At 37.0% G+C, this 10,000-nt stretch overlaps 1 protein-coding gene across 1 annotated transcript in view; it reads right to left on the bottom strand.

Moving 5' to 3' along the window:
• Positions 1-10,000, bottom strand: part of mafa (MAF bZIP transcription factor a) — a 130,712-nt gene that overhangs the window by 48,818 nt on the left and 71,894 nt on the right. The window lies entirely within an intron of this gene.

The following is a 10,000-nucleotide window of genomic DNA, read 5'->3' as shown; positions in this document are numbered from 1 at the left end:
GACTCTTTCACACAGCTTTCACTGACTAAAAAGAAATTCGTAAACTGGCTTCGGTTGGCTTTAGTGATCTACTCAAATTGGTGAATTCTTTTAAGCTCCACCCAGTGAAGACACACATGTAATGACTCTCTATGAGAGCTGTATTCATGTTCACACATGTGAATGGCCAAACGCGATACATTGTGATGATGTTATGTGACGTGTCTTGGAATAAATTTGCAGAAAATCTGCACTGATTTGGAAAAATCGCAAGATCCGATTCATGTTGATTTCTTGTTAATCCAGGAGGGTCTGAAAAAATGTTGTTTTACTTAAACCATGAATTCATTCACTCTTATGAAATGTGAAATATTTGGAAGATTCCACAAGCCAAAGGAAGATTGATTAGTAAATATTGACATGTCTTAAAGTATATCCCTACAGTTTTAAATATAAACATCACTTCAACTACACTTGTTATCATTTATGCTGTTAGCATGAAGTCGGACCATCTGCGGACATACGCTAGCGACTTCCGTAGCTAATACTTTCTTGTTAGCTCCGTGTGAGTCAGAATTAGAATTAAATGCTTGTTACTGGTCATAAAATAAAAATTTCCTCATGTAAATGCAAAAAAGTACACCGGTTCACGCCGTGATGTCAGCGTTTTTTTTAAAAAATAGGTTTTCCCTTACAATAAACAATAAAAATGTTTCAAATTTCTTTATCCTGGAAGCCATCCTGTGTGAAAAGCTTCATCTGTAGTGACCCTAAACACCACTTTCACAACAACAACAACATCTTTTAAAGATATCCCTGTTAGTGTGCCGTATGCTCCGGTGGTGTATTTTGGATGATGAAAAGTCAACAGAGATGTTTCTGTGGTGCAGGAGAGGAAAAATGGGGAGTTTACTTGAAGGGCTTCGCTGTACAGCTCCAGAAGTGTATCACATGGTGTTTTTTGTTGATCCCAGATGAAATCGAAATGATACACAGAGAGGTTTTATTATTGCAATATAGCCAGTTACAGTACTAAAGGCCTTCTGGCCTAATAATGCTTTACAGTGTAATCAATATTTACTGTGGGGTCTGGAGAGAGAGAGAGAGAGAGACAGAGAGAGAGAGAGAGTCATCACCTTTTTGTACATTTCCTGTGAATTGTCTCTAAGGGCAGCAAGTGATGATGTGATTGACCAAAAAACAGTGTCCAGGTACCTTGAGTTTCAAACCAACCTAAAAAACTCAAATCCTAAGTCTTTACACGAGCTCGTCACTTCTTCCCTCGTGTTTCTGACCCGCCCTGAGTCACACCTTGAACAGCTCACCTTCCTGAAAAGCCTCCCGCCCCCCTGCCTGAGTGCCCGCCCACACCGCATGGGCCATGTAACGATTTCTTGCGGTAAGGGATCCGTCCAGAATCGATTTCAACTGTCAGCACTAACTGGACATCAACCTTGGTATCGTATCATATGATGCTTATGTAATTCAAGTGACCGCAGTCTTGTCTTTGCTGGTCACCTCTAATCAAAACCGCGCCACTAGTTCGGGTGAAGATGACCCGCTCGGGGCGGACGCCGCTTTAAGCCCCGCTCACGTGTACGAGGAATTCTTTCAAAGACTGTACAAAGTCTCTCAGTTTCGTCGCGAGGTCTTTCCAATCACAATCACCATTCTATAATAATATCCCAGCCTTGTCTCTCCATGTTCCTCTTCCTAAAAATACAGCACACCTCACGTCCTTCCTCATTCCGTCCTGCCTCCAAAATTTGCATACTATAATTACTCTGATGTCAGTTTATGATGTAATATCAGCATCGGCCTTTTCCTACAAGTGGAATTCAAATAATATTTTATTATTATATTTTATTTTATATTTTATTAATATATGTGGGCGTGGCTTCAGATCCTGTGAATTTTATTTAAATGCAAATGAGCAGAAAAAAACTCGAACCCTGAATCGACTGTTTGTTTTTTTATGAACCTCATTATCTCGCTCAGCTTCATCTCTCATCATTTCATCAGTGACATTCTTCTTTTTCCATGCAGCAGATGATCCCCGCCCTTTAACCGATTCTTATTTTGACTATGCACTTTTCTTTCTTTCTTTCTTTTTTTTGAAATATGTATATTAACCAGTTATTACGTGTCATGTTTCAGTTCCCCTCCCCCGCACCTACCTACAGAGCTCGGGTTTCATCATCCTCGTTTGGCGTAAAAGAAGATTCGAGTCAATTTGACTATGTACGTGAAGTCAGATGAAGATGTCTAGTAAGTGTAGAGTTGAACACAACTTGAACTTATTATTCACTTGGTTACTTTTTATTGAAATAAAGTGGAATTTCTCTCCTTATTTGGAAATCTATTGATTTTTGAATGATTTTAAAGATCATTAAATACCACATCTCAGAAAAAAAGAATTTGATAGACCGGTCTATACTGTTCTTCTGTAATGTGTGTTCTTCATTTAGAACTAACGACCCGCTAATGACAGATTATGACATCAGTGTTTGAGATTATATATTTTTTTTTGTCCAGCAGCATGTTTGTTTAAGTTTCTTGTGAGTATGATGTCATCATGTACCGTCGTCTGATTGGTGACTTTTAGAAGAGCTTTGTAGCAGCACTAACACACACACACACACACACACACACACACATGCACACACACACACACACACACATACACACACACATGCACACACACACACACACACACACATGCACACACACACACACACATACACATGCACACACACACACACATGCACACACACACACACACACACACATGCACACACACACACACACATGCACACACACATACACATGCACACACACACACACACATGCACACACACGCACACATGCACATGCACACACACACACACACATGCACACACACGCACACATGCACATGCACACACACACACACATGCACACACACGCACACATGCACATGCACACACACACACACATGCACACACACGCACACATGCACATGCACACACACGCACACATGCACACAGACATTTATTTTCATAAAAAAAATTCCCACACTGAAGTCAGAAATCACATCCTGTGAACACTAAAGAATGATTATTTTTACAAAAATGTGCAAAATATTTTTTTATCCAGACTAAAATCCATCCTGAGACAAACGAGTTTCAGTTTAATTAGTTTAATTTATTTTTCTTTTTTTTGTTTTGTTTTATATTTATATATATATATTTTATTTATTTATTTATTTATTTAAATTTATTTTCACTGTATAAAATGAATCATTGCAATTTAAATCACACAGAAATGTTTTTTTTAGTTTAATTAATTTAATTTTTTAATATATATTTTGTTTTATATTTTTTATTTATTTTTTTTACTTAAAATATTTATTTATTTATTTATTTTCACTGAATAAAATTAATCACCGCAATTATCATGCAAAAATAATCACCTGGAAATATTTTTTTCAAACTCAAACCCTATCCTAAAATAAATAAATAAAAAAAAATAAAAATTCCTACTTCTCCTGCAAAAAACTTTTTTAATTCAGAGTTGGCTGAGAGGCGTGAGATATTACTGAAAAGGCTAATTCTGTACCTCTTACATGTCTGACAATCAGCGGCATAAACATTTATCGCAGGCCGTCTGCTCCTGGATGGAGGCTGATTATTTTGGTCACACAGGAGGCCATTTTGATTTCTGACAGTTTGCACATTTGCACTATTCAGCCGGCGGAAACTCCTCATGCAGAACATATTCAGAGGATGTGCTCCAGCGCCGGGACTTCATGTTTAAGAAATGATTTGCAGGTACATACATAAACAGCGCCTCCACCTCCTCCTCCTCGTCTTCTTCCTGCTCCGCCTCGGTCTCGATAAAGAGGACTTGTTGAAACCCAGACAGGCCGCTAGCGCGGGACGAGGAGGCCGGTGCGGGCTTACGCTCGTCTATTCAGCCGCTGTGCTTCTCCGTGATAAGGAGACAAGTGAAGCTTGTTTACATGCGGCAATGGGAAAACAAATTGAAAAATTCCCGTCTGGAATGTCGATGCATATCAAATCAGGATTATTTTAGCAATAATCGCAGGCACCGCCGCTCGACGGCTAATCTGCACTTTGTCAGAATTCAAATTAGCCAGTCGTGTTTACGTTGGCGTTACAGCCAGGCCAGGAAGCGGCGCCTTCGAGGAGCCTATTTACCCCCCATCACACGTCCCCTGGACAAAATAATCAGAAAGCCAGATAAACTTTCAATAAATTTGCTAGAGCAGAGGAAAAAAATGTCCAAGTCGCACACGTGGAATTAGCATCTTTAAAAGAAGAAGGACGGCTCCGGATCCGAGCGAGAGCCGGGAAGTCTCTCCGAGCGTGTGGCCATGTTAATATTTGATGGTGCACGTGTTTGGAAGCGCAGTGCATTAAGCGCGCGTCCTCAGCTCTCTCAGGCTGAGTTCTCTGGCTCGGATTGCTGCTGTTTATCGCTTCTGGCTCGCTGGCATCGGGAGACGACACATTATCCCCCGTTCCTGAGCTGTCAGTCAGCGCAAAAGCACCGGCCGCTAGCACTTAGCACAGGATGCAGCGCTATTGTTCTGAGCGGCTGAAAAGACACAGGCACCCAGGCACAAGGTTATGCACTTCCTCTGAAAAACTGAAGTCTTTTATCACGCGACAGAAACACGGCTTCTCTGCGTTCAGACACGCGACAGCTCCGAGACGATGGAACGAGGCGTTTTTACACAAGCCGCTAGTCGTTTTTTTCGCCTTGTTTTCTGTTAAGATGCAAAAGTTCCCTTTGCAGAGGTGACATCTGACATCTGAGACAATGCGTGTTCATGCTTTAGAAATTTACGTAAAGTTCAAGCTGTTAAAAAACATGATCGTCCAAAAGTCTTGAAAAGAAATGCTGTAAAAGTTGAAAGATGAAAATAAATCAACATAAATAAAACCAAATCAAGTCAATATCTGGTCACATGAACACACTTTCTTTTCTTTTTTTTCCCAGGTTTGATCCACATGGTTTAGCTGAGAGTTTTGGAGAATGTGTCACGGCTCTCGTGTAAAATGTTTGCATAAAAAATCCACAGCTTTTATGTTATTAGCTTCTCTGTGGACTTACAAAGAAAACTTCTTATGTGTGTGTGTGTGTGTTTGTGTGTGTTTGTGTGTGTTTATGTGTGTTTGTTGAACTGTGTAGATTTCAGTGGGTGTGGCTTAAGTAAGAAGTTGACTTGCGGCTACAGCACACTGTTATTTTCAGGTTAAGTGCTACACTGGAACGTTGGCAGCAAAATAATTTTTGTTTGTTCGTGTAATGAGAAAGAATGCGAGGCGCTTGGGAAAACCCCCAAAACAAAACAAAACAAAACAAAACAAAACAAAACAAAACAAAACAAAACAAAACAAAACAAAACAAAACAAAAATCAATTATAATTAAATTATTTCTTATTTGTTTATTATTTACTATTTATTTATTGTTTACCTTTTAATTTCAGGTCCTTTCTCTTCACATTTCATCACTGAATCACAGTAAAAAAAAAAAAAAAGAACTTTGCACTGTGTACTTTTTTTCAATCTGTGATTAACTAGAAAGTTTTTTTTTCTTACTTTGTTTGTTTGTTTGTTTGTTTGTTTGTTTGTTTGTTTCTTTCTTTCTTTCTTTCTTTCTTTCTTTCTTTCTTTCTTTCTTTCTTTCTTTCTTTCTTCCTTTAAATAATTCATTTATTTAATTATTTATTATTTAAATTTCAATTCAGTTCCTTTCTCTTCACCTTTCATCCTTGGATAAAAATAAAGAAAGAAAGAAAGAAAGAAAGAAAGAAAGAAAGAAAGAAAGAAAGAAAGAAAGAAAGAAAGAAAGAAAGAAAGAAAAAAAGCTCTCCTACCGACTGAAGCTCTCTGGAATAAAGAAAAAGCTATGTAATCTTCCACATCATCAGATTATTAGATAAGAAAGTACAGAGCCTCTGGGCTTTTTCTGACATGTTTACTCATTTCAAACTTAAAATAGTCGGATTCTATTGACAGATAATAATCCTGCTTTATAGAAATAAATGTTTTTTAAGTTTCTGCCGGTACAAAAAAATAACTAAATAAAAAAAGAACTTTGACGTGAGTTAAAAATATGGAGTAAAAGGCAGAAAAGTCAGATTAGATTTTCTAAATAAAATCAACCTAATAAAAATAAATATTATCTCCTATATTCAGGATATTTGAACAGTGTTTGTGGTTGAAAACGAGCAGAAAATATCAGGATTAAAATGAAAAATGAAAAATAAATCCATGACAGTTCTGGAAAAACATTTTAATAATCTCTGTGAACCTCATGAATTTATTAGCAGGTATTTATTAATATATTTACATGACTGTTTAAATATAAAGCTCCAAGAAGAACCAAAAAGTGACGCCTCAGAAGAACCAAAGAACCATGTTTAGTTCCCCAAAGAACCTTTCAGTCAGCGCTTCTTTTCTTACTGCCATAAAGAAGAAGTTTCTAGACTAAAAAAACACCCTTTTTTTCCCTGCTACATAGAACCTTTTATGTAATGGAAACGTTCCATGGATGTTCTTCAAAGGTTCTTCATGGAACCACACACCCTGAAGACAAGAACCATTTGAGGAACCTCTTATTTCTGTAGTGAAGTGTAGTATTTCCTGTTAAAAGATTCTAAAATATAAGACCTAAATATAATAATAAATCATTAAAATATAAATTAGAATAATTCAAATAAAAATACAAATGTTTAACCTTGCTGTTATAACATTTTTTACATTTTTCTACAAAAACAGGTAGAAAGTCTAGAATTAGCTCCACTATCCTGATACTGAGTGTTTTACTGTGTAATCGTATTTAAAAGTAAATAAATAAATAATTGAAATTGATCAGAGATATAATTTTATCAGATGTCACTTTTTGTATCCGGTTCATTCTTTACATATTTTTTAAATAACCCGTGAATAATCCATGAACATAAAATATGTAAAGTAGCGTCTTCCGCTAATGTATGAATTGTCAAAAATCCAATCAATTCAATTAGCAACACGTTTAAAAAAATAATAATAAAATAATAATAATAATAATTAAGCCAGTTAAACGTATTGTTATCCTGCGGGATTTTCGTCCACCTGGCAACCCCGGCTTCAGGACCGAATTCATTTTTCCACCAGAAAGATTTTCCATGACACACTCAGAACGATCCTGCCCTTATCACCCTCCAGAGATGATGTGGTAGTTCTCGTAAACGCATGGAGATGTCACTCACGCCAGAAGAGTTTCATGTTTCAGTCTTTCCATCGCTTAGCTCCGCCCCTTTTTCCATTTAACATAAATGTGCATTTATACTTATACAGGATTTTTGTCGATTTCGGTTTCGCTTTATGACGCGGTTTTAACAGAAATAATACATGAAATGAAATGAATGATCGGATTGAGTGAAAAAATTGCATGAGGAGGAAGAAGAAGAAGAAGGAGAAGAAAGAAGGAAGATGAGGATGAGAAAGAGGAGAAGAAGCGTCTTTTAGAGCATGAGGAATACGTTCTAAATAAAGTTCCTCTGGTCTTGTTTCTTTGCCAGCAGCCAGAGCAGAAAGCATGCTAAAACGGCCGGCTGTTTCTCGCAGTGTTTTGCGGCTCTAACCACGCGAGGGAGAGCTGCGAGGAGACGAGGCCGCGATTGCATCACTTCCTCTCCCTGTGGGTGGCAGAAGGTCACTGCACTGATAGCTCTCAGGCTCGCGAGTGAGAGTGTCTGAGGCGCCTTCACTCTCACTCGCGAGCTCTCGCCGGCTCAGACCTTCTCAGAGGGAGGAGAAAATAATAATGCAAGAAAAACAAAAACAAGGAGTATTATTAAATAAAACACAGCTGAATGTTTCTAGCCAGCATGCTAGCATGCAGTAGAGCAGAGTGGAGCTGAGATGCGGTTGTGTTTCAGAGTGCATGAGCATGACACATCAAATACAGTAAGCAGAGTACGTAGGAATCTGTCACTAACCGGGTGGGAACTCGCACATTGACACCATCCCACACGCTGTGGTGTAACACACCAGCTTACAGGAACGCCGTCCGAATTATTGTAAACAAAACACAAGACACCAAGGCCCTCCTTCACTTCTTTCTTCTTCTTCTTCTTCTTCTTCTTCTTCTTCTTCTTCTTCTTCTTCTTCTTCTTCTTAAACGGCATTAGAGAGTTTTCTCATTACACATTAAAACCACATCAAATGCTTCAAAATGGCCGCCATGAAAAATAAATAAATAAATAAATAAATAAACGTCTGTGTAACTCTGGCGTCTGAGGGGTTAAAAACCTCGGTTTCCCATCTTTCTCCATGTTTCCTGTGTGTGTGTGTGTGTGTGTGTGTGTGTAAGAAACAGTAGCAGGTTTTGAGCAGGAGCTGCTAACTTTTTGATGTGGGAGAAGTGATGCAGAGAGGCACCCCCACACTATCTCTATGACTTTTATGATTCTCTGTGTGTGTGTGTGAGTGTGTGTGTGTGTGTGTGTGTGTGTAGAAGACATGTAAACCATTTAAAGCTTCTTTTTTTGTTCTTTTTAACGAACTAACAGAACCAAGGGCCTGGCACACAACTACACACACACACACACACACACACACTTTTACTCTCTATAGACATAAAACCAGATCAGAAAGATAAGATATGAACAGGCAGTTAAACACCATCACGTACGGAACAAACCACTCGGTGTCATACGATTACAGGAAAATCCTCAACGACGGAGTGAAGACGTTTTCCTCTCATGTCACTTTATTTATTTATTTATTTATTTATTTATTTATTTATTTATTTATTTGTTCGTTCGTTTTCTGTCCCCTTTTTTCTTTTCTTTTTACTTTTTCACTTGGCTGGTGATTCCAATTTTTTCTCCTCATCAGAACTTTTATTTATTTATTTATTTATTTATTTATTTATTTATTTATTTATTTATTTATTTATTCATTTATTCATTTTTTCCTGTCCCCTTTTTTTTCTTTTCTTTTTACTTTTTCACTTGGCTGGTGATTCCAATTTTTTTTTTCTCCTCTTCTTCTCATCTTTCATTATTTATTTATTTATGGCTTTATTTTTTTTTAGGTCAGTCAATTATCTCCTCCTTTCTTTCTCCTTTTTAATATAGATATAAGGGAATGTCTATTTCTATACGTTTTGACCTCTCATACTCCCTAAAATTGTTCACTCAGCTATTCTTTTTTTTCTTGCCTTTTGTTTCCTTCACCTAAATAACGGACACTTTATTAGGAAGCAGTAAAGTAGGCGGAGACGTATCGTCCGGTAGTGGGCGGGTATCCTCGCTGAGTGGAGAAACACGTCTTTCCAGTGGAATTATTTTGAATTTTGAAGGAAAACGCTGAAACTTAAAATAAAAAAATATACAAATCTGATCAAAAAGGATATGAAGCTTCATCCTAAGTAAAGGCTAGAGTAACTCCTCCTACAGCACCAGCACTCGAACCTGCAGCACAGGAAGATTCATTCCACACACTACTAAAACTTCAGAACTCTCAGAAGTCTGTTTATGACTGTAGAAAGAACATTATTCATAATCACACTCTCTGGTCTTTATAATCATTTATAATCACACTCTCTGGTCTTTATAATCATTTATAATCACACTCTCTGGTGTTTAAAATCATTTATAATCACACTCTGGTGTTTATAATCATTTATAATCACACTCTGGTGTTTATAATCATTTATAATCACACTCTGGTGTTTATAATCATTTATAATCACACTCTGGTGTTTATAATCATTTATAATCACACTCTGGTGTTTATAATCATTTATAATCACACTCTGGTGTTTATAATCATTTATAATCACACTCTGGTGTTTATAATCATTTATAATCACACTCTGGTGTTTATAATCATTTATAATCACACTCTGGTGTTTATAATCATTTATAATCACACTCTGGTGTTTATAATCATTTATAATCACACTCTGGTGTTTATAATCATTTATAATCACACTCTCTGGTGTTTATAATCATTTATA

This window comes from Hemibagrus wyckioides, linkage group LG04 (assembly GCF_019097595.1).
Source record: "Hemibagrus wyckioides isolate EC202008001 linkage group LG04, SWU_Hwy_1.0, whole genome shotgun sequence".
NCBI classification, from domain to species: domain Eukaryota; kingdom Metazoa; phylum Chordata; class Actinopteri; order Siluriformes; family Bagridae; genus Hemibagrus; species Hemibagrus wyckioides.
The sequence above is the reverse complement of the archived record's forward strand: the minus strand, read 5'-3'. Positions and strand labels throughout refer to the sequence as shown.